Here is a 24,662-nt window from a genome sequence, read left to right as displayed (position 1 = left end):
GAGAAGGAACTTGGCATTGAATACAGAACTGTAGTAACCGGCTGCTTTCCCTTTCTCAGGGGCTCGGTACGTGGGCTGGGGTGTGTTTTGTCAACTTTGTAGAAAACCATCTTGGGAGCTGCTTGTTCTGCTCCTGTTCTTTTCATTCTAAGTCCACGTGGAATGTATACCTGACCCCTAAGGCTAAGATCAGTCACTCCTGTTCTTAAGACAGTGTTCTTTTAGTGCTTTATGCCCAATAAAGGGCTGTGGGTGTGCAAGGTGCCGTGGTTTAAGAATAAGCAGGGATCTCAACGGTCTCAGGAGCACACTGGTTTTCTTTGCAAGCCTTCCCTCCCTGTCCCTGGTGATCTCCCTGGTCACCTCGTTCAGCCCTGGGTTGTCCTCTGTCTTGTTTATGTGCTCTCTTAATTACTGCTCTGCTCGCATGCTTTGATTCTACAGAGTTTCTCTGTGCATCCCTATAATTCTTTTCCTTGTCTTCCTCCTCTCCCCTCCTCAGCCAGTTTCAGCATCACTCAGCACAAGTCCAGGCCTGGGTCTTATTGCAAGAGACTGTTTGGTCATGCCCTAAAACAGACAGGTGACCTCTATAATCCAGGATTTGTCTTGCTGGAACCTCCTTTCACTTACCGTGATGAGTGCTTCTGAGACTCCAGTGACCTCCTTTTTTCCCTCCTTGGCGACATCCGCTGGGTTCAGTGAACCTGATTTTTGCCATATCCCCAATCAGAGCACCTGGACTCCCTGTGTGGGTTCTGAAGGAGCAGGGCCTTTCCTGGGGAATTCTCCCAGAAGAGTCATTTCTAATAGTTTGTGAGTGACTAAAAAGTCAAACCTGGGGGTTCTTCTCAGGAGACATATGACAGGTGAGGCATTTCGGCTGTCCCTCCGGAGTGTGCTCGTTCTTGTAGTTGGGGTGCAGTTGCCCCAGGTTGGCCTATGGTGTGCAGTCCTGAATGCGTGAGTGGAGCCTTCTGAACTGCCCGGTGTGCGGAGAGAAGTGCTGTCCTCCACAGGGGGGGCATGTGCGACAGTGTGAGTCACTGGGTGGCAAAGTGTAATCAGTCTTCCACAATTTGCTTCTAAAGATAGGTTTATAAACAGCACATAAGTTTTCAGTGGCTTGGTACTGATTAAGTTGAACTTCTTTAAAAAGGTTTATTTTCTTTAGAAGGTTAAACATTTGCCTGGCAATTGTTGGTTACTCCATCAGCTTGCTTAGCAAGGCTTTTTTCGGTCTGCAGTGCAAAGGCCAACGCTGAAGTTTGTGTCGCCACAGGCTCTGAAGTAGAGGATCCTACATTCCAAGGTAATTAGGTTCCACCAGGCCTGAGGTGAGCCACGTTGATTAGCGCTGGCTTCCCAGCCAGCCTTCCCCAAACTGCCGAAATCTGTCATCAGAGGGGCCTACCAAGATGCCTACCGAGAAATGGCTTCTGAATCATCTTCCATGGAAATAATTTTGATGATACATGTTCTAAAATATCTTTTCCTGTATTTGTGTTTTATATTTTTAAAGCGAGTGAGTATAAATATTGTTTTCATTCTCGTCACATTGGAGGAGTGAGTCAAGGCTCGTTAATTTTACCCTCCGTTCCGGAGAGTGTGGTACAGCCCTTGAATCAGACTTCGGGCGTGTTACGGGGTGTCTCAGTTAGGAACGAGCGCAGGGAAAGTGCCTGGCTGTTGTGGGCATCTTCCCAGCGCAGGTTAAATCCCTCTGTCTTCTGAGCTGCTTACAGGCATGATGACTCCAGGGAAAGAGAACCCCACAAATAGTTTAGAAAACCAATAATAGTAACATTTCAATTATTAATCTCCTGCCATTCCTTTTCCAGTTTGGGCACCAGCAACAATAACCGCCCCACCCATCCACCCCCTGGCTACAGAAGAAAGCCTTTTTTGACCCCCTGAGCAACTGCTGGTTTCAGGTAGAGTTTCATTCTGTCGTGGCACATTCTGTGCCACTTTGAAAATGAGGAAACAAGCAGTCAGCACAGTTCCACAGGCTGCAGCTGCGCCTCTGGGAAAGTATCCCAAAGTCTGAAAGATGTAGCCTTTGCCCTTAATCAGGATCCATTCCTAACCCGGGCAACAGGCGGGGAAGGGGGGCCGGGCTCACCCTGGAGGGGAGGCCCCACCCGCCCACAAGCCAGCAGTGGGCTCACCATGCATTGCCTATTACTTTCCTATAAAAGAAATGGGGCGCTTTATGCAAGTTACAGCTGCTCATAGTCTTCATATTTTATTCTGTATGTTTTTTTCACGTTTTTCTTCCTTCCTCTCATAGCGACCAATCTTGGGAAACCACCTTTGAGGTTTAGGTGGAACAAAGCAGAGATGATCCAGAGGGTGTGATACGTGAACACTTTTTATTGTCCTCTGAACACATAATTTGCTGACGTTTTCTGGTGGTCTTATGACAATTCCAGCACTTCAGGTTGCTGTCAAAGACGGGATTCAGAATAATGCCAGCAGACTTTGCGTAACCGCTGTAGAGTGTGAGCTTAAAAGGCCCAAGCTCCTAATAGTCTATTTCATATGTCAATACCCTATTGGGGAAAAAAAGAAAAAGGAAATTGAAAACCTGGAGTATAGGAAGGTCTTTATTATTCCTCTCAAAGAAACTGATGTGCCTGAAGTTCAAAGTGATAATTATGACTCAGACCCCACTTAGTTTGTGATATACTCTGTACCCACATTAACTCATCCTCCTCACAGATCCACGAGCTGGGCGCTGTTCCCTGCTTTACAGGTGGGCGCTACTTTTATGCCTCCATTTAACAAACATTTACAGAGGGTCTCTGGCCTCAAGGCGTTCAGGGCGTATGGGAAGTGAAAGTCCAAACTAGATATGGAGCCCTGACCAGTGTGGCTCAGTGGGCTGGGCATCGTCCTGCAAAGCAAAAGGTCACCAGTTCGATTCCCTGTCCAGGCACATGCCTGGGCTGCAGGTTTGGTCCCTGGTCCGGACACATACGAGAGGCAACCAATCGGTGTTTCTCTCTCATATTGATGTTTCTCTCCCTCTCTTTCTCCCTCCCTTCTCCTCTGTCTTAAAAAAAAAAAAAAAACAGAAACAAGAACAAAAAACTAAACTCAGGCCCACCAGCCCAGGTCTAACTCAGAAGCCTGATGTGTGCCAGTTCTCATTCTCACCTGCTAATGTTTCCTAAGGTGTAAAGGGAAGACCCCATTTCCCTGTTTTCTCTTGAGATATTTTCTTTATTTGGAATAAAAATAAAAGTATCTCTGAATGTAGAAAATACCTCCTGGACATTTCCTGAGAAATTACCGCCTCTGATTTGCAGAAGAGTTGGTCTTCGTTTTCCATTACCTACATTTTACCTCCCTGTAAATGCAAATCTATGTCTAATGTGCACGCAGGGCTTGGAGACTTTTTATTTTTGGCATTGAGCACCGCCCCAGGCTCCACTGCGAATGGGCCCTCGCATCGCATGTGGCTGTTGGAAGGTCCACTTCCGGCTGTGCCGTCTGGCGGAGATCTTGTGTTCCAGGCAGTTTTGCGGTACTTGTTGGTGGGGATGTCGACGGCGGTCACTCAGCAGATGTCTCAGGGAAGGGAATTCGGGAAGAAGAAAGCCCAGGTCTGCCTCTCAGAAGCATGGGGCTCAGCGCAGGGGAGGACAATGGGAAAGAGAGTCCCTTCCCCCTCCCCACCCCCCGCCTTCAGGAAAGTGCATGTTTGTGACTTGAAATTATCAGTTCATCAGGAAAAAAAAAAAGTTTTCCAGGAAAAGGCCGCACTAGGAACTCCCTCAATGACCAATTCCAGTATTCTGTTAACCCGATTGTCTAGAAATTCCCGGCCTGAAATCTTGCCTGCTGTCATTCAAGCCTGTTTTCTTTTACTCATTTCCTTTCTCTCAAACCTTTCATATACTTGAAAAAAAATGACTCGGTCTCTACAGCTTTTTCCTCACAGGGCCTTTTTTGGGTCCTCTCCCTCCTCTGCACTCTCTCTGGTTTCTCCCCATTAAAAACCAATGGTGCTGATCAACACTGAATACAGTTCTTTAATAATGTTCTCATTAGTACAGTGTACACAAGAAAAATGACTTCAGGGTTCTTGCATCATTGTGAACCCCTGTAGGGGGAGAACCACATCCAATTCATCTTCGTATCCTCCACAGCAGCTGTGCGGTTTCTTAAACCTACTAGGCGCTTCATAAATATTTGTTCACTTGACTCTTCCTTTAATGTAGTAGCTAAGTAATAAGTGACCTTCCCCCAGCCTGGACTGGTGACTTGTGGTTACCTTGCTTTTACCTCCGTCCTGTGTGTTCTTCTTGTGTGTGTGTCTAAGCGTCCCTCCCCCCGACGATGAAGGCCATCTTCTGCTTGGTCTTTGGACCTAGGCGTCATCAGTTTGAATTCCCCCCCCCATCTACTCGCAATTCTTTGAGAACCTGAACTTTCCCCTACAGATCTGACAGACAGAATGCAGAGGACACGAGTCTGAGAAAGTTGAACTACTCTCGAAAGAAGAGGAGCGAGCACGCAGAAGAATCTTGATGATTCGGTGTAATATCGGCTCATCCCGACTTAGGACAGTTTGTCAGATCCTTTGCAGGTTCTGAGTCAGCCAGAGCTGTACCTGTTTTACCAGGTTCTCTGCGGCCAGTAAGCTAGGTGTCATGAGAGTGGCTACACGTCACACTCGGAGTGGGAGTTCCTCCCTCTGGGCTCCAGCCACCAGAAAAGGCAAGGGGCACAGGACAGTCACTCAATCCGTGAGCCTCTGGTGGACGACTTGGCTGTTAGAAAGTCAGCTAGCACAAAGCAGTGGCCAGTTAGGAAAGGGACAAGGCTTTAAAACTGCAAGATCCAATTAAAAAAAAAAAAGCAAGCTTTAAAACTGCAAAATAATTTTGTGGTTTTACGGCCACTTATTTCTAAACAGGGCATTGAACAGATTTGTAGCGTTTTGGAAGAAAGTAGTCTGTTTTAGCAATTCTTGCCTAACGAACTGCTTTTGTTCTGGTAGGTTCTGATGAATTAAATGCCACTGTGATTGATTCAGTCTTGCATGTGCTAATGCTGTGGACTTTGTAAAACCTTCGTTGTCGCCATAAGAATGCAGTCTAAGATAGGAGTGGCCAAGGGCCTTTCCCCCCAGGTTGTACTGTCTGTCAGGGAAGACGTGCTGTGGAACCTGCCGTTCCATTGGGAAGAAAAAGCGCCGTGGGTTCACGCAGTGACAGATTGCATCCCGATGAAACAAGGCTTGTCCCTGTATTTTTACCATTTTCCTCCATATCAATCAATATTACCTCATTGATTCGCCCCATGGAATGGTTACTCACAATGCAAAATGTTTTTTCCCAAGGGCGTTTCATAAGAAGAGGGACCCCGCGCGCTGGCTGCGAACGTCTCATTCCGCAGCATCAGAGAAGCGTGTTTCAGTGGTGTGTGTCCCGGACCCCTTTGAAGGTCCCAGGGTCAGGAAACTTGGAAAGCTCCGGCGCTCATTGCTGGTTGTGGAAGTGTGTTCTTGTTTTTTTTTTGGTTTTTCTCTTCTCTAAGGAAGAATTCATAGACTGACAAAAGCCAGCATGTCAATTGTTGAAATTGTGCAGAAAAGCAGTAAGTTAACCTCCTCCCGAGTTCTGTGTAACTGCACCTACTCTCGAGACTGCAGGCTGATAGCAGGAGCTTCTGTAGGAAAGTACATCAGGGGAACGGTGACAGGTGGGGAGAGGCAGAGACAGAGAGTATGCACGTGTGTGCGTGTGCGGGCCCCCCCCCCCCCCCCGCCCCAACCACTGACATGTCCAGCTCCGGCCCCATGTGATCACCGTTCCTCATTAAGCATGCCCTGCACCATCAGGAAGAGATGAATCAATATTCATTAGGTTCTGTTAACCGAGACTGGGAGGTTCTCTAATGTATTAGAGAAATGTGTCCATTAGAAAATGGCTAAAATAAAGAAACTTTCATTTGATTATACCATGACTTACTCCAGAAAAGATTTAAGGCTGCTGAAAGGGTTACATTTCTGAAAGAAGGGGAATTAACTTGTAAAGATCAATTTTGTGGGGCAGCCGATTTCCAAGGAGGTCGGATAAATGAGGTAGTCCTGTACAAAGAGACAACGGAAGCAGTCAAAGGTCTTGTTCTGGTTTAACAAGGTGAATAAGCAGCGTGTGTAGTGGAATTTATTTGCAAAGTAATTCTTACTTGGCTGGAGTGGTAGGCACAAAATGGACCAGCGCAGGAGAACAGTGAGTGTTTGGGGTCAATTGTTGAAAGGTTTAAAGGGGTTCTAATTCAAGAGACACTTTGTGGTGTAGAGGGAAAGGGGACCGATGTAACCAATGATACTTGCACGAGGTGACTTTTCCTGGCGCGGAGAGAACAGAAGGAACGAGGAGGCCAGAGGGAGAGCCGTGCTGGGAGGCTGTTGCTGGGTCACATGGGAGAACACGTGTGGAGCACTTATCAGCCTGCCTGCCCCGGGGGTTCAACGAATATTTGTGCCTTCTCCCTGTCCTCCCACCCCTTATGGCGGTGATCTGGGGTCGGGAAAGCTCGCTGGTAAGAGCAGTACATGATGTTTGTTCTGCAGAGCCAGCAGCTATTCCCCCAGACCTGTAGGGAGGCTGCTGGGGCCCCTTGCAGCCCACAGTGCCTCACAGAACCCATCCAGGAGGCGGGATGTCCCCCTTTCCCAAGGAAAGCAAGGCCACACGCCCTCAGCTCCAGTGTTTAGAGTCTTCTGTTAGGAAGTTGTTCTTTATGTCTCCCCGGGAAAGTTTGCAGCTCATCGCCACAGACTACTTATTAACAAAAAAAAACCAAAAAAAATCACAAACCAGTACACTCATGATGAGTTTCGCAGAACCTCAGAGCCCTTTCCAGCCATTAAGTGGCTCCCCAAGGTACATTTCAGGGTCATTTTTCCCATTGACGTGACCCAAACTTGAGACCCATCTGCTTTTCAGGCGTGGCGTTCTGACTCTGTGTTAGATCCTGTTGGTGTGCTCCATCCAGAATCGTAACCCAAACAAGTGGCTACTGAGTTACCTTGGTACTTGTGCCAAGTACTCACCTCGGCACTCACTGTTACTTTGTTCCGGGTGCCGAAACCACGAGCACGGAACAAGCGACGGTGACGAAGTGTTTCCTCTTGCCGGGCAGCGTGGTGACTCGTTCAAATTCTAGCACGTGCGACAAGTCCCCAGCAAGTGCCTAGTGCTGAAGATTCTTCTCGTCAAAATGCAACGAGTACAGGGTTTGACGAGTTTTGAAGCCAATGAGGACCGAGGTGTGACGGTGATTGAACACGGAGACTTATGCACTAAGGGAGGGGCTGGCCTTGACTTTGGTGAGTCCTGGGACAACAGTACAAAACAGCTCCCGGCCTGCCACACACCAGTTCCCTCTGCCCCAGGTGTGCATGTCCAGACCCCGACTCCCTCCACCCCGCTGTGGACCCCGGGGTGCTCAGGCCCATGTGCACCCACAGGCCCTGGGGAAGGCCTGGAAGTAGGCCTGAGGCCTCTTGGACAGGGACTCCCGGGGACCCAGAGAACCGTCTGTGAGTGGGCTCGCCTGGTGATTCTGGGGACGAAACAGGTGATGCTTCCCTCGGGAGGGGTGTTGCTGGCTCCCAGAAACTGCGGGGTCCATGGTGGGGGCCCTGTTGCCCTGTTCTAAGGGCAGTGCCGATAAGGGGACTTCTGGCTGTGAAAATTGGGCAACAAAGGCAACTTGAAACGTTTCCTGTTTATACGAGTCACGGTGATTGCTCCACGGCATACTCTGCTGTCCTCTCATTTCACCCCCTCCACCTTCATCTCATACTTAGGGTTGCTCCATAAGGCGCAGTTCATGAAACAGGCCCGCTTCCTGTTGTCTGCTCAGGAGAGCCCGATTTGTGCCGCTCTCCCAATGAAACTGAACTCGAGGCGTGGTCCTGCAGCGGTGGCCGTCCCCAGTCACCTGGAGGGCTTGTTAAAACAGATGCTGGCCCGCCCTCAGAGTTTCTGTTTCGGAGCTCTGGGGTGGGGCTCAAGAATTTGCATTTCTAACTGAGAACCCCTGTTTTAGAGGAATGCACTCAGAATGAAAAACCAGTCAATATTTACAATCAGATGGTAGTTGTTTTGATGAAAACTTCCCCTGGCTGTGTGAGTCAGAGAGACCTAGCATTAGCATTATTTGCAGCTCAAGTGCCTCTTGTGGCCTTGAATTCTCGAAGCCATAGAACGTTGTACAGACCCAGCCTCCAGCCTTCCCATCTCTGACTCCAGCAGAGACGAGGCCCCATCTTCTCCAGGGCCTGCCCAGAAATGCAGAAGCTACTTTCCCTTCTTCCAGAGTCAGTCTATAGTCCATCCAGCTTGGCCCTGGGGTCCCAGAATAGAATGGGCAGGTATCGTGCTCACGGTAATAATACATTATTATTAACTAACACAAAGAGCTCTATGATTTTCTCCACTTACAGAAGAGGAAATTGAGGCTTAGAGACATTAAATTACATGTGTCCAAGGTCTCGTAAGCGATAACGAGTAGAGCCAGGGCTTGAACTCCACCTGACACCCGAGCAGGCTCCTGTCCTGACTGGCAGGCTGTCCCGCTTGTCCCAGGTCCGTCAGAGTGGCCCGTGTGGCCTACAGTGAGGAGACACACAATTGGGATCCTTCTTAGCAAGGGCACAACCACGGCGGGGGCTGATGGGGTGAGAGAGAGCCTTCACCTGACATGCAGCTCCCCAAGGCTCTTCTGTCCCACTTGCGCCCTTGTCATCAAACAGGATCACACGAGAGCGAGCACAACTCATGGACATGGACAACAGTGTGGTGACTGCTGGGGGCAGGGGGGTGGGAGGGGACTAAACAGTGATGGAAAAAATACAGTAAAGGTCAAATAAAAAAGAGAGTACAAAGCATCAGTCCAGTGGCCGGCACGTAGGAGGGGTACAGTCAAGGGCAACCAGCCACGAACCCCCTTTGAGCAGCAAAACATAAAATATCGGAGAATGATCATGCTGAGACCTCTAAGGGAAACAACGTCGTGAAAAGACGGTAACAGCTAGTACCAAGCCCTGGCCGTTGCCCGTTCTGTTCCAAAGCTTCGCACGTGTCGGTTCATTGAGTCTGGGAGTAACACCGGTCAGTCAGGTAGGCTCTGCTGCAGGTGCGTTTCGCAGAGACACAGGCAGGTTCCGCAGCTCAAAAGTGGCGGAGCTGAGCTTGACCCCAGGCAGCCTGGAGCCAAAGCTCGGACCCCCGACCACCAGGCTGTCGCTCCAAGGAGGAAAGTCTTCCCAATCCCTTCCTAGAGGAGGGAGTGAAATTTGTAAACATGTTCTTCAGTTCTTCTCCAAATGTACGTGTTCTTTGTTTCAATCAAAATCCGAATAAATGTTTTAAAATTTGAGAAACTCATTTCTGTTGGCCTTCCTGCAAGGCGAGGAGGTGGGCGTAGAATAGTCGGGTCTGAAAGACAAAGAGCAGTGAAGGGGCTAGGGCTCCACCGTGTGTTGCTGAAACAAACCGTAAGGCTCCCAGGTTGGCACAAAGGGGACAGACAGGCCCATCAGCGGGGCAGCGCAGGGGAGCCAGGCGCAAGACCCTGTTTCTGAGGGCTCAGTGACTGATGGAGGTGCCACGGAGTGGTGGGGAGAGGAAACCTGATTGGACGGATGGGAAGGGGGCCATGTGATAGCAGTCTGGAAAATCTCACTGGGTACTGTCACCTCACATCATCACACCAACACAAATTCTACGTGGTTAAAACGTCACATTTAACCAAAGGCTGTTGAGCACATTCCAGGTGCCAGGGACAGCTCCAGGTGCCAGGTGCACCGCGACGAACAAAGGAGATGAAAGCCCCTGCCCCGAAGCATTGTGCGTTTTAGTAGATGAAAGGGAGTAACACGTTTCTTCTTTTTATTTTTAAAGATTTTATTTATGTATTTTTAGAGAGGGAAGGGAGGGAGAAAGCGAGGGAGAGAAACATTAATCAGTTGCCTCTCGCACACCCATAACTGGGGACCTGGCCCACAACCTGGGCACGTGCCCTGACTGGAAATCAAACCGGCGACCTTTCAGTCCACAAGCCGGCACTCAATCCACGGAGCCACACCGGCCAGGGCTAACCCTTTTTTTTTTTTAAGCCTGAAATAGGTTCACTTGCCCTCCTGGGAGCGTGCCTACACCTTTCCTTTCCCACTCTTCCCCCGCAGGCATGCATCTCCTAAACCCTAAGGGTCCTGGTGAGACTTGCCACCAGGAGCAGTGGGCAGCAGCAGCTTGGCCTGAGCTAACCCCCTGCCCCTGTCTCCAAGGCCCCTTTTCTCTGGCTGCGCAGTGAGCTAAAACAGCCCCGCCTCCGCCCATTTCTTTCCCATAACATTTCCAGAGAGCCAAAGCAGCCCCGCCTAGGCTCTCCTGGTGCTTCTTCTATCTTAAGCCCTTCCTTGTTTCACTGGCCTCAGCTTTAATAAACATGCTCTCAAAATAAAATAAAAAATAAAAAGCTTGAAATAAATGAGAGGTGGATCTTTATTAAACATCTAGAGGGGTTGAAATTTCTAAGCTTAGAATCTGTATAAGTCATAGAGGGAAAAAAAATAGTTTTCAGTGCAACATTTCCCAAATGTTAAGGCTGTTTCTGGTTTTGCTTTCATGAATTATTTCTCATTGTTATTACACGTGGCATTGAGGGTTGCCTGAATTTTAGGGTAGGTTCTCCAAAGTATAATTACTGGGTCAAGGGGTGTGAACATTTATTGGATTTTCTCCCTATATAACCAGATTACATTCCTCCCCAAAGTATTTTTATGTTAAACACATCAAACCATCTAGAAAGATGTAAATCCACGTAGCTGTTTATTCAAGGAGCGGAGTCCCTCGTTGCTCTCAGGCCAGCGCTGTCTTCTGGGAGGACAGGTGATTCCCATGAGCGTTGAACGCCGTTTCTCTAAGCCCTTGGCTCCCCAAGTTTTATGTTTACCTAGGCTTCTTCTTGAGCTCCAGTCATAAAGTCTACTTGACATCTGTATCTGGATAGTTCACAGGTATCTTAAACTTAAAGAAAATCTTTGTCAACCCTCTGAAATATGTGCCTCTTCCATAATCCTTTGTTTCTGTAAAGGGCATCGCCTTAGATCACATCAGAAACCTGAGAGTCATCCCTGATTCATCTTATTTCACACTGACGCCACCCCCAAGTGAATTGACTTGGCCTCTGAGGTGGAGTGATTCTTGTTCTCCACCGTGGTTATTATGCTCTGTGAAGTCGCCACGACACTGGGTGAGCCAATGCCGAGCCGCTGCCCCCGGGTTAGCTTCCTGCCAGCTGGTCAGTTCGTAACCTTGCATCACGTGTGTTTCTGTTTGAAGACACCTTATTCAATATGTAGTTGACTCACTACCATCGAACTCGCAGCCTGCACCGCGGAAGCTCGTGCCTGAGTGAGCTGACGAGGACGCATTTTTCCATAAGGCACATCACAGCTTTTTTCGTGCTTAGAAACCCTGGACGGCCCTTTAGCACTGTACTTGGGGCCGTTTTTCAGTCCTCAACCAAAGCCACAAAAATGTGAAAAACATGGCCCTAACCAGACTGGAAAGTATACTTCGCCTAGGGTGTAAGAGCTGGGAGAGGGCAGAGCAGAACCTTGTGTGACCTCAGCTGGAGCACGTGCACCAGGCAGCCCAAATTTTTCGTCACAGTTTGCATGCGCCCCAGAATGACTGTGAAAGCCCCTCTTTAGTATTGATTTTGAGGTCACAAGTAAGTTTCAGCAAATCTGTGAATTCACAGATACAGAGTCCATGAATGAGGAAGATCGGTATAGGGCTAACCTATCCATTTCTTGACTGCCACCTCCTGATCCAGTGGTCAGCAAACTCGTTATGTAAAGGGACAGATAGTAGTTATTTAAGGCTTTGTGGGCCCTGGCCGGGTGGCTCAGTTGGTTGGAGCATCGTTCCGTACACTGAAAGGTTGTGGGTTTGATTCCTAGTCAGGGCACATGCCTAGGTTGCAGGTTTGATCCCCAGTTGGGGAGCACATGAGAAACAACTGATAGATATTTCTCTCTCTCTCTCTTTCTCCTTCCCACTTCCTTCCTCTAAAAGCAATGAAAAAATGTCCTTGGGTAAGGATGAAAAAAAATTTTTTAATTAAGACTTTTGGGACCAAATGGACTCTCTCGCAATCACTTAGCGCGGCAGTTGTGAAAGCGCGCAGGTAATACATAAATGAGTAGGCGGGCTGTGTAGTAAAACTGGATTTACAAAAACAGGCTTCGGGCTGGATTGTCCCTCAGGCTAGAGTTGGGACCCTCATAGCCCAGCCTCACCCACCATAAGGTTTCACCTGACCGCCCTGACCTGCCACCCACATTCATTCTGGAGCCTTCGGCCTATTCCCATGGTAACATTAAGCGTAGGTTAGATCTAATCACTCCTACTTCAGATGTCCAACTGTTTCCCATCGCACTTTGAATAAAATCCAGAATCCTGAGTATCATGGCCAAAACCCGGCCTCTGCCTACTTCCCTAATGTCACTGCGGGCCAGCCTTCCCCTCTGATCCCCGTCCTGGCCTCTTCCAGGTCTGCGACGGTTTCCAGCAGTCTTCCTGCCTGGCTAGTTGCTGCTCACTCTGCTGTCAAAACTGAATGTCACTTCCAGTAGTATAAATTAGACACCCCTCTTCTCATCTCAGGACACCCTGCTGTTCCCCTTCATAGCACTCAGGGCTTGAAGATAGCACCTACGAGGTGGGGGGGGGGGTTCCACCTGTCTCCCCACTGGACTGCGGACGCCAGAAAGACGGGAACGTGGCTGTGTTCCCGTGCGGACTTCACACACGCTGGGTGGGCAAATGTTTAGACAAGGTAGTTTCGTTTATACAGATTTTCCTGTGGAGCTACAACAGAGAAACCTGCAAGAGCCACCCCTTTAGAGCATCTAGTGCATCTTTGGAAATCGAGAGCGATGACTGAAGAGAAAAAAGTCATTCTGGTGAGAATGCGCGTCTCTGGTCACGGGGCGATTCTGCCAACAGCTCGGTCTAGTTCAGTGTTTTCTCCCTGGGACTCGAATGCTGAGTCAAAGCCAGTTAGTCTCCCTTTTCTCCCGCAGATGTTTTGAACTTCGCTGGCGAGGCCTCCACACAGGCACGTGGGCTCTCGTGTGCTTGAGGAGGCATTTGGGCACCGCTTTTAAAAATCGGCTGTAATTCCATCTCTCAAACTGCACCCCGCCCTGGCCCCCTGAGGCCTTAGCTAGTACTGTGGTAGTTTTTTTCTGCAGCACTGCCGTAGTCTAGGGAGAAATCTTTGATTGTCAGAATTATTTTAGCAATTAAGTTCCAAATTATAGATTGTTCCCAAGTTGAAGAACCCTGCACGCTCTGGACAGACCACGTAGCAAAGTTTAGATCAGCGGTCCCCAGCCTTTCTGGCACCAGGGATCGGGGACCGGGCACTGGTTTCCTGGTAGATGATTTTTCCATGGATGGGGTATGTCCCCCACCCCAGCTTCTCTGCCTCTGTCACCCACTGCTCACCTCCTGCTCTGGAGTGCGGGGATGGGGCAGGTGGAGACAGAGGCAGAGCTCAGGCAAGCTTCCCTAGCGGTCTGGTTTCTATCAGGTTAGGGACCCCTGTTTTAGATAGCATGTTGATTCTGAGGTGGCATTTTAAAGATTAGCAGTAGCGAAATTGAAAGCCTTGCTTAACTTCTTTTTTAAAAATGTAATGTTACAGAGACACCACGTGTGCATTATAAGAAGTTAGAAAATAAAGGCAAGCAAAACACACAGATTCTCTTTTCTTCCCTCCAGAAATTACCACCGTTACATCCCACTGGTCTTTTTCTTTGGATACATATGTACAAATACTTTTTTTTTTTTTTACCCAAATGACATGTTACTGTTTTGCTGTGCTTTTTTTCAGTGAACGGTTTCCAACCCTGTATGTCAGGAAAGTGCATCTCATTCCCTGTCCATATTTCCATAATTGGCCCCCAAATGCCCTTTGAAGCCAGTTTGTTGAAATCAGCACCTAACCGAGGACCCTGCGGTGCATCTGGCTGTGACTTCCTTCAAGTGCCTCAGCCTGGCACAGCCTCTCACTGAAGGAGTGGGCCGGTAGCCTGGAGAAGCGCCCACCTTCCACATGTGTGGGGCTGCTTCCTTGGGGCCGTGCTGAGCTCCGTGCTGCAGCCCCTGTGTTTCCTGCACGTAAAGGCTTGATGATTCCAGTTCATCGTCTTTGGCCACCATATCCCAGAGGTGATTTTGTGCACCTCATGTACCTCCCAGTGACTCACCATTAGTGGAGTTACAACAGAGCCCCAGCAGCCGGAACCCCCATGGATCGGCGAGGTGTTACTCTGGCATATAGGCCGAGGACCGAAGGCCATTAGCACCAAATGTGAATTCCTGCCTGAATGCATGTGCTCATCGGGCTTTGTGAAGTGATGTTTTCCTAATGCTTTCATTTCTTGTCTAAAGCAGAGCTCCCCCTCATCTCTTGGGGCTGTCGGCTTACCCTGAAATAATAGTTCTAGCTGGAAAGGCAGGATCTTTGCTAATATTCTCCCTTTAATCATTAATTTTCAATCTAAGGCATTGTGTAATAGCCATTTTAAATAGTGAGAAATGAGTTTTTTCTTTGTTTCTCATTATACAATCATGGATTTTTTTTTTTTTTTTGATTTGGCATGTTTCAATCATTAGTCTTTTTTGTTACAAGTTCAGGCAGTGAGATCCCTTCAGCTGTCACCTCCCTGTTCTTGAAAAGCTTTCTTACCGAATGGCACAGGTTTCCCCCACAGTTGTCTTGGGCTCTTTGACGGGGTGGGACAAGGGCGTTAGAGACGAGTGTCTAAGTGCGGGTGGTTTTCCCAGCAGTGGTGACTTGTTTCTAGGGAATCTCAGTGCACAGAGCTAGAAAGTGCATATTGTTGCAGATTAGGAGTCCACCTTGGCATGTTCAACTTAGTTTCGATGTCCCTTGTGCTTTCACTTAGTTTTTCCCCATTTTTATCATAGTAGCTCTCTTTTCTACTACAGAAAATCCTTATTTCTTCTTTAACCTAAAATGTAAGGCTGAAGTCTCAAAATACTGATATTTACATTATTATAAATATTGAAACTACAGAGGCAGTTGAACATATCACTGTTATTTTTGTCTTGTCCTTAGAATGCATCCGGCTAAGGGTATGTAATTAAAAACCTTGTTCTACAGTCTTTAAAAATAAATTATCCCTCAGAGTGACCGACTGTGTTACCATTTTGACGTATAGTTAGGTTCATATATTTCAGTTTCTTTTCTGTTTAAGAAAAATTTTAATTGAATTTTTTGGAGCTAGGGAATGCATTTTGATGACCGAAAGGTCAAAACTACATTGAGGTTAAACCTGGAGGACAGGTATACAGGAATTCTCTCTACATTTCTTTTATGTTTGAAAGTTAAAATAATTAAATTTAAACAATATTGAGAGATATCAGCAATTAAGTCTTGCCCTTTTTACTTTGTTCCCTCCTAGATCATTATTTTTACTGATGTCTTGCTTGCCCCTTTGTGTCTTTCATTTTGCAGATTCAAAGTGTGTCTGAGTGTGTGTGTGTGTGTGTGTGTGTGTGTGTGTAGGCTTTCTCTCCTCTAGTTATACACAAGGTGGCACACCATATGTTTTGTTGTACATCTGAACTTCTTTCTCTCAACAGCGCGTTCTGGAGCTCTCTCCATATCGTTCACAGAGATTATCTTCGGTCTTGTTTATGGCCACAGAGTACTCCATTTTGTTGACACGTCATGGTTATAAAACACTAACGTATTTTTTGGATTGTTTCCAGTTCTCTGCTATTTTCAGACCCTTCGTAGTAGATAACCTTATATAACGTCACTTCACACTCATCCTGCTGATGCGTCTCCGTGATCGAATCCTGTAAGTCGGGCTGTAGGGTCAAAGGGTAAGTCCATCTGTCGTTTTTGAAAGACAGCGGCCAACTCTTCCTGTTAGGGCCTGTGCCGTGTTTTCTGACAAGCAGTATCTGGACGTGCCTGTTCCCCAAGAGCACTGCCCGCGGGGCCTGTTGTCAGACTTGTGGATTTCTGTTGGTAGGTGAGAAATGGTCTTTTGATGTAGTTTTAACTTCTATTTCTTTTATTCGAAGTGAGGCTGGACATCTTTTCATTTGTTAAAATGCCATTTTTATTTTTATATGAGCCGTGTTTTGAACTTTATACATTTCCCTACTATGGTGTTGACTCTTTTTTTCCTTTCTTTGTTTTCTTTTTCTTTGTTCTTTCTGGTTTTGAGAGTATGTTTATTAACGCTGGGGATAGTGAAACAAGGAAGGGCCCAGGGCAGAAGAAGCACCAGGAGAGAGGCCAGGCGGGGCTGCTTTGGCTCACTGAAAAGTCAGAGAAAAAGGGGCCTTGGAGACAGGTTCGGGGGCAAGCCCTGACGAGATGCTGCCGCCCGCTGCTCCCCTCATTGCAAGTCTGATGGGGACCCTTAGAACTTAGGGAGAAAAAGCTCTCCTGAGAAAGAAAGGTGGCAGCCTACTCCCTGAAGGGAGAGCGCCTTTTTCTTTTTCATTTCTAAGAGCTCTTTATATATTGTCTGTGACGTGAGTTGCAAATACTTCTATCCCAGTTGGTCGTGTATGTTTTGATTCACTGGTGGTGGTATCTTTTGCCCCTCAAAAGTCTATTTAAATTGATGTAATCCACTTTATGTTTTTGTTTATGGCTTCCTTTTGTTGAGTAAGAGTTAGAAAGACATTTCCTATTTCAAGGTTTTAAAGTTCCTTCTGGTACTTTTGTAATTTTATGTTTTCCATTTATATGTTGAGTCATTTGGTGTTTATACTAGGGTATGTTCTGAGGTTTGCAGCCAAGTTTATGTAATTCCAGTACTCAATTGTTCCAACACCAGTTATGAAACCAGTTTATATTTTCCCACAGGAATTTATATTAAATTCCTGTAGGCATGGGGGGTGTCTATTTCTGGGCTCTCTGTATCTTTCCATTGGTTGGTATGTTGTTAATTTGGGAGGGTTTGTACCTGAAAGGACGGGTTCTCCCTCTTTGCTCTTCCTTTGCAGAGTTTCCCTGACTATTCTCTTTTGTTTGTTTTTCCACATGAACTTTAAAATCAACATACAATTTCAGAGAAAAACCCGTTGGTGTTTCCATTGGGATCGCATTAAACTTACACATTGCTTAGGGGGAAGTAAAATCTTTACAAGGTTGAGTCTTCTTATTTGAGATCATGTTTTCTTTCCACGTGTTCTTTTTTGGTGTGCTTTAGTGTTTAAAGGTTTCTGTATACGGTGTATATATCCCTTAAGTTTATGCCTATCAATATAGTCTTTCATTGTCTTCTGTTGGTTGTTGTTTGCATAAATGAAGACTGTTGCTTTCCATATGTATTTTTAACAACTTAATATTGAGATACAGTTCACATAATTCACCCATTTAAAGTCTACAGTTCAGTGGCTTATAGGATATTCATAGAATTACGCAGGCATTACCACCGTCTAATTTTACAACATTTCATCACCCCCAAAAGAAACCCTATTCATCAGTAGTCATTACCCAGTCCCACCCTCCCCTCTGTCCCTAGAAACTACTCATTTCTTCCTATTCTGGAATTGCATATAAATGGAATCATGTAAAGCATGATCTTTGCCACTTGGCTTCTTTCACTTAACGTAGTGTTTTCAAGGTTTGTCCTTGAGCGTCTGCTTGTGTCCCAGCCATCCTCGTGGGTGTGAAGTGGCGTCTCACTGTGGTTCCGACCGGTCGATTTCTATATTTATTTAATTCCCTTTTGCTACCCACTCTAGTCAGCTTTCATGAGGGCAGGAGTGGGCTTTCGATTCTAGGTCCCCAGTGCCTCCCACAGCATCTGGCAAATATTTGGTGTTCAGCTAATGCTCAGTGAGTGAATGATTGGATCTCTTATAGTTCCGCGTCGCCTCTACTTTCTAAGGTTAAAATGTGGTTTAGCACATATAAATTAATTTTTATTTTACCCTAGGCAAAACATAATTAGAGGGTGGCTCCCCCTCCCCCCCAGGAAAGTTCTGTGTTAATAGACGATTTCATATCACACAGGGTTTGTGGTGATCAGCATTACTTTTTCTTACATTGGAATGAACGACCGAGAGAAGCTGGTCCCTGCGTCTTTTGAGGGTGATTTTAAACCCTAGGTTTTATTGTTATTGAGACTACTTGGTAACATACATAAGAGAAATTAGGTACAGGTGTTCTGCGCCTGGGAATAGGGAGTTTTGAGTGAGATCGATAGCTTGTACATACATGTAGGAAGTCCTAAGTTTACTAAGTGCTGCGTTCCGAAATGTCTTTTGCGAGGTGTCGTGTGAGCTCAGATCACACTGAGCAGTAGAAACTAGTGGCATCAGTTAAGACGAGGGTCTCGAGCCAGCCCTAAAGAATATCTAAGAGAGCGTGGAGGATGCACTTGTGAAGGCGAGGGGTGTATGGGAGAGCTCGGTACTTGCTGCTTAGTTTTGCTGTGGACCTAACGCGGAAGAAGCGTGGCTCGGTGAGAAGTAGGATTTGCTTTGCAAGAAGACGGCTTTGGAGAATCATGGACTCAAAAGCTAAAGAACCCTTAAAAAAAAAAGGTCTAATAAAAAAAATTTTTTTAAGACAGAGCATATCTGAAATACAGATATTTTCTAGGAAGAGGGAAATAATTACATCAGAAAAATCACATTGAGTAAGAAAGGATTATGCCTCTCTAAAGTCAGTATGTGAAGAAAGATATTTTAGCTACAGAACTAGGTGAGGTGTTGTGTGTGGGGGTGGGGGGAGGCTTTGGGCACTGCCCAAGGGTTTAGAGGCTGACGATACTGCATTTTTACATTGCCACAATGTTGTTCAAAATATGTGACTTTGAACATGATCGTCGCCCTTATGAGGCCTGTTGGGGCAGGGAGGTCGATTCCTTCCCTCACTGGTGATGGAGGCAGGTTGATTTCCCCAAAGTGTCTGGGCCTGAGAGGTGGGGAGGGGAGGGGAGAGCGCGGTTCGGAGAATATGCGTTTTCTGTGAGGAACCGTTTGTCGGGAAGGAATTAATTAAGAATTGAACTGTATGAAATAGAAGCAATATCTGAAGGGCAGATGGATTTTTTTTTTAAAAAGGTAGCTGTGGATTCAACTTGAGCCAACGATTTGAAAGCCACTGGGAGCAGATTTCATCAAACTGCAAGAATGTGATGCTGCTGGAACCTGTCCAGAAACGGGCAGCCCTGGGGAACCGGGCTCCCTCTGGTACCGGGGCTGCTCCCGATGAGCACCTCCCGATGGGGCTGCCGGAGAGTGGGGTCCAGCGTAACAGGGATGGTCGGACCGCATGACCTTTACAATTTCTCCCGAGAGAGAATGGGGTGGTCCTGAGATGATGAAGGTGCCTAGAGCACGTGGTCCCAGCTCTGTCCCTTGTCACCTCCACTAAAAGGTCCTGGTGCCCCCAGTTCAATTCGCTGTCGATGCAAAATGAAGCTTCAGCTGGGGGGCTCTGCGACCTAAAGCCAGATGACACCATTCATTGAGCATCTACCCTTTGGGCTTCTATTATGGGAGACTCAGATGAAATCACTACTGTTCCTAAACTGGTCCTGAGATTAGAGGATTCCCTCTTTCCAGCCGGTCAGCTCAGGCCTGTGCTGGCCGCTCCCCACCACCCTGCCCCCTCCCACTTTGTACAGGTATGTCTCAGGGAGAAGTAAACTCAGGCAGCCAGGACTCGGCCCTAAGCTGGAGCAGACAGCAGCCTGGGGCCTCGAGCATCCCCCTGCAGTCCCCACCCTCCATATTTCCACGTTGGCTCCAGCGTGGCGCCTGGCCTTGAAGTCAGGTTGAAGCCTAGCAGGCAAGGCCACCGCCCTCCTGTCCCTCGGCTATTCCGTGCAACCTTTAGTCTTGAAAAAGCGCCGACCTTCGCTTACAAGAATCCTATCTCCCTAAATGGGGCAATCTGCTTTAAATCCCTTCTCAGCTGGCACCTTCCCCACCGCACAACAGGCGTAATTAAAGGAGCAGGTTCACCTTTTTAACTGCTTGTGCTGTACTAGGTCAGCGTGGGTGGCTGGGCGCCGTGTTGGGGTGTGTGTTCGTGCGTGTGCATGCATGAGTGTGTGCCCACATACACAAATATCCCATCCTCCAGCCCCAAAGTGGTGATTTTCAGAAGTGCTAAGGGTCATGTGTATGCGTAAGCTTTACTTTTGCGTTTTCCCTATTGTGCCCGACCTAAAAGGATTTCTTAAAAAGTAGTCTGGTTACCGTGATGTACGAGGCTTTTTGGATCTTGCTGCTAAGAACTGCATGCTGATCTCACTGCGTGAGATCCCCCTCTCTGCGTGGTTCCCAGGTGGAATTGACTCTGCCACGCACACACTGGGTTTCTTTCCCCCGCTACGCTCCGATTTCCCCCTTTCTCCTCTGGCTCTGCCCCCTCTCAGGTGTGGGCCATGGTGTCCACTCCACAGTCGGGGCTGGTGAGCACACTGCGGGTCATGCAGGCAGTCTCCCGTGGTGGCTGTCCTCTCCTACTCCCAGGTCAGCCGACAAGCCAGCTGCCTCAGCGAAGCTCCTGTGGAGCCTGGGTTTTTATCCCTACCTGCCCCTCGGCCTAGAGGCCTCTCCAAGGATGTGCCTGTGGCTGCAGCTGCCCTCCGTTCCGACACGGCAGCCACTGTTTCTGAGCTCCTCACTTGCAGAAGTCAGCCTTTTGGCAACATTTGAGGCCATGGTATATACACCCTGGGCTAGGTGGTTGAGCTGAGAACAGAACAGACCACACACTTACACCTCCTCGAGCACTTTAATGGGGGGGGAGGTGCAGAAGAGCCTTGTGCCCACCTGTGCCCTCCCAAGCATAGACAGGATGTGAACCTGGAGTTGATTTCCCGGTGGTAGGGACAGACTTGTGCTCATGTCTGCCTAGTTTGCCATCCAGGTCCCCTTTGTGACTCCTACCTGACCTGCAGAAGTCCAGCCTACAGCTGTGGCATTGGACTGATGTTGGAAGTCCAGGCATTTTCAGCCTGGAAAGTGTCGGGAAAGCTGCTCACAGTGCAGCCCAGCAGGTGCGGCTGCTTCTCCATGTGCTTGGCAGAGTTTATTGTTTGTTTTTTCCTGCCGTGAGGCAATATGATTCAGTGAGAAATCGGATTAGCTTTGCAGAAGATGACTTTGGAGAATCCGTCCTCAAAAGCAAAAGAAACCTAAAGAAAGGTGTGAGTACTGAGGAAATACGGGGTACAGCAGTCCTAACCCCAATAAGTTAGCTTTGGGTGCTTTCAGGAAGCTTCTTGGATTTTTTAGCCGCGCAGAAACAAGGGGGACGTGATTGGGAGCAGAAGGAGAGAGGTGAAGTGGAAGGGAGAGAGAATCACATGCAGACACCTCGAGAATGAGGAGGCATGAGACAGACATCCCACACCAGGAGAGGCCATGCAGAATCTGGCCATTGGGGGTTATTAGAATATAAAAGAACATAATTTTATTTTGCCACATGCAAGATCAATTGGAGAGTGAAGAGCTCTCTGATGCATTACGTTCCAGGTGTCTCCTGGACACCTAGGCATGTGTCTTCGAGAGGCAAGAGGAGCAGGCTCTGAGCGGGAAATGACTGACATCGGGAGCAGCACAAGCAGGGAGACAGGGAGGAAGGAGATGCAGCCACAGCGTGGACTTCAGGCCCTATTCAGCCAAAGGGAGATGTGTCTGGGCGGGAGGGGGCGGCTGGGTGGTGGGTTGGAGACCGCTTAGAGTTTTTGAGTGTTTGCCTGTGTGCCCCTGGGTGTCTGGTGTTTGTAAGAGAAAAGGCAACATTGTTGGCACCTGAGAACAGTTGCAATTCAAAGTGGAAACAGTTTTAGTGATCCTGAGAATATATAAAGTATACTTTTGAGATAGTGGTAAACATTCCCTCTCTCCCTTTCTTCTGTGTTCTTTTGTGAGAGCAAGAGCTATACAGATAATAGTGGTGGAAAATTCAGTACTATATAGAGTTTCTAATCATGTTTATCAGAATTTAGCCTTCTGGCCCTCCTGTCGTTTAGGGGAGACTCTGGACAGCTGCATTTTTTAGGAGTGTTTGAGTTTTTAGGGCATCTACCTCCGCCAGCCCTTTGTCATTCCTCATTAATCCTGATCTCTCTCAAAGTGTGCAGTTCAGTGCCTAGCACTTAGTGGTGGTAGAAATTAGTATGAGTGGTTGGCCTAGCAGAAATCCACGTCTGTCCGTCCGCCCATCCATCCATCCATCCATCCATCCAGATAATCCAGTCACCACACAAGGAAACTTCACTGAAGACCCCCAGCTATGATCCCCCTTCTTACAGGTAGAACCGGTAACCTGCCCGGCGCAGGTCAATTATTCCCAGGCCCAGGAAGTGATTAGCCTAGACTGTATCGGGAGACACAAGAAGGTGGGGAGTAGTTGGAGGTGGTGTTGGGCTGACATCGGAACCAAATCAGCGTTCTGCCAGGGGAGGCCGGAAGGGCTGTTATAAAGGCAACTTATTCTGTCTTCTCCAACATGTTCATTTTTTTTTACATTTTACTCTGTGTCATTTTTAAAAACTATGACATAGTGACTGTATTTACAATGGTAATTACTTTAATTGAGGTCTATTCAATTAATTATATATATCTCAGCTTGTTCTATAAATTATGAGTGGGTTTACAGTATAAACACATATAACTATAATAACCAATATAGCACAAAAGGATTTAAGGATGAGACCAGGAGAATACAAATAAATACACAAGTTCAAAGCCAGGAGGGAAAGAATCACAAATATGCAGACAGGCCTCTCCGTTACTTTAGCGGAGCTTCACATGGTCCCTGGAGCTTCACAAGATCAAAGAGAAGAGGGAAATGTGGTCGCTTCAGTAATTCTTGCTCCACAGAAGGGAGGCATGCCCAGTCCTCGAGAGAAGCAGACCGTGTGAGTTCTTTTAGACCACATTTCGCACGTGGACTTCTATCTGGGGAGAACTGCGTGGTGTTGCAAACAGGGCGCTCCCCACCCCCAGAGCGAAGGAAACGGGGCTCTTACAGCCCTTTTCACAGCAGCCCTCGCTGGAACCTGACGGCTTAACGTCGGAATGCAGTTCTCCGAAAGGCCGAAGCAACGGGTCTCAGTACTTAGCTTTCTCCTGGAGTGGTTCGCTGCAGTGCCAGCACCGACAGCGCCACAATTGCTGACCTACATGTGCGTCTGTGTTTACAGCCATTATTTCCTGTAACGGGTGCACAAGTGTTTGAGTGTGTATGGCTAGGTGTGTGTGCACACTCCCTCATGTACTCACGTACTGCTGTAGATCTAGGAAGACGCAGTTGGGAGTTCTGTCCCATTGCCCGCCGGGATGTGCTCTGGTACCGTAGCTCACCGACTGGGGCGTCAGGAGTTGACCTGGTAAGGCTGACGTTGTCTGTAGAAATTAAGGGCTCTATCTGAGATGTTCACCGAGGAGAGTTCTATTTTTATAAGTAGGATAATTGGGCGGAAAACTGTGCTAATATCTGTCTTTATTTAACCACTCCCAGGGACAAAGCCTCTGTTAAAACCAAAGGCTGTAACCAAGAAACCACCGTTTCCCCCATGGACATACCATCTACATGCGAGCTAAGCAGTTAGAAAGGGTGGGGGTCAGAGCCAGGCCGTCCAGGTCCCCGTTGCTGTCCCTGTGTGCAGCGTGAGAGTGAGCAGGTGGGCAGAGGCAGGGCGGCGTGGCGAGGGGAGAGTGGTCATCGACGGTGAGTGTTCTGTAGGAGGGGGTCATCGAAGGGGATTTGGGGGCATGTCAGGCGAGACCCTTGTGTCCTGGCAGAAGTGATATTTATTCTGAATGACTTGGATGGCCCTCCATCCTTGTGCAGATCCGAGGCACGCACGGCTGGCGGCAGCACGGCATGGGTTGTTACACGGTGTGTACGATACCAGAGGAGGGAGTAGAGGTGGGCAGCAGAGGGAACAAGCATTTATAGAGCTCCTACTGTACACCAGACATACCATGAAATGGTTGGGAGTGTGCCTTTGCAGTCGGAGTCTTGGCCCTGGGATCTCTGCCCTTGACAAACAGGGATGATGACAGCTCCCTGCCCACGCGCACGGGGAGGTGTCCTGGACATGCAATCGGTGCTCAGTAAACGTTAGTTATTGGGTTGATGGCCGTCAACGGGCCCGTCTTAACATGAGGTGGCTCTCACGCTCCCCATTTTACAGAGAGGTAAACTGGGGCTCAAGGAAGTTAGCTACTTCGTCCAAGACCTTTCGTCTGGTCAGTGTCAAAGCTGGATGCCAACCAGGTGGTCAGGCACGAGAGCCTGTTGGTTTTTCTCTGTCCCGTGCCGCCTGAGTGTGTAGGTAACTCTCTAGCAGGTCATAATTCAGCCGCGTGTGCACTGTGCTGGGGCCCACTTTCCACGTGATAAGCTCGGGCAGGGGTTTGTATGACAACTGTGAGGCCCAGCCCCTACGTTAAGGAGTCTGGGTCGGGGAGACGTGTTCCCTGTGTGTCTGCCACACTGCCTGGAGGCCGTGCCTGTGGGGGGAGGCGGTCTGATGCGGCAGACGTGGAGACCCTTGCCAGCCCTGTATTTGTGTGGCCCTG

At 48.0% G+C, this 24,662-nt stretch overlaps 1 protein-coding gene across 4 annotated transcripts in view; it reads left to right on the top strand.

The window, feature by feature from the left end:
• HIPK2 (homeodomain interacting protein kinase 2) overlaps positions 1–24,662 on the top strand; it is a 169,142-nt gene that overhangs the window by 2,113 nt on the left and 142,367 nt on the right. The gene's annotated exons all lie outside the window — the stretch shown is intronic.

This window comes from Desmodus rotundus, chromosome 6 (assembly GCF_022682495.2).
Source record: "Desmodus rotundus isolate HL8 chromosome 6, HLdesRot8A.1, whole genome shotgun sequence".
NCBI lineage: Eukaryota > Metazoa > Chordata > Mammalia > Chiroptera > Phyllostomidae > Desmodus > Desmodus rotundus.
This window is presented reverse-complemented; position numbering and strand designations above follow the sequence as displayed.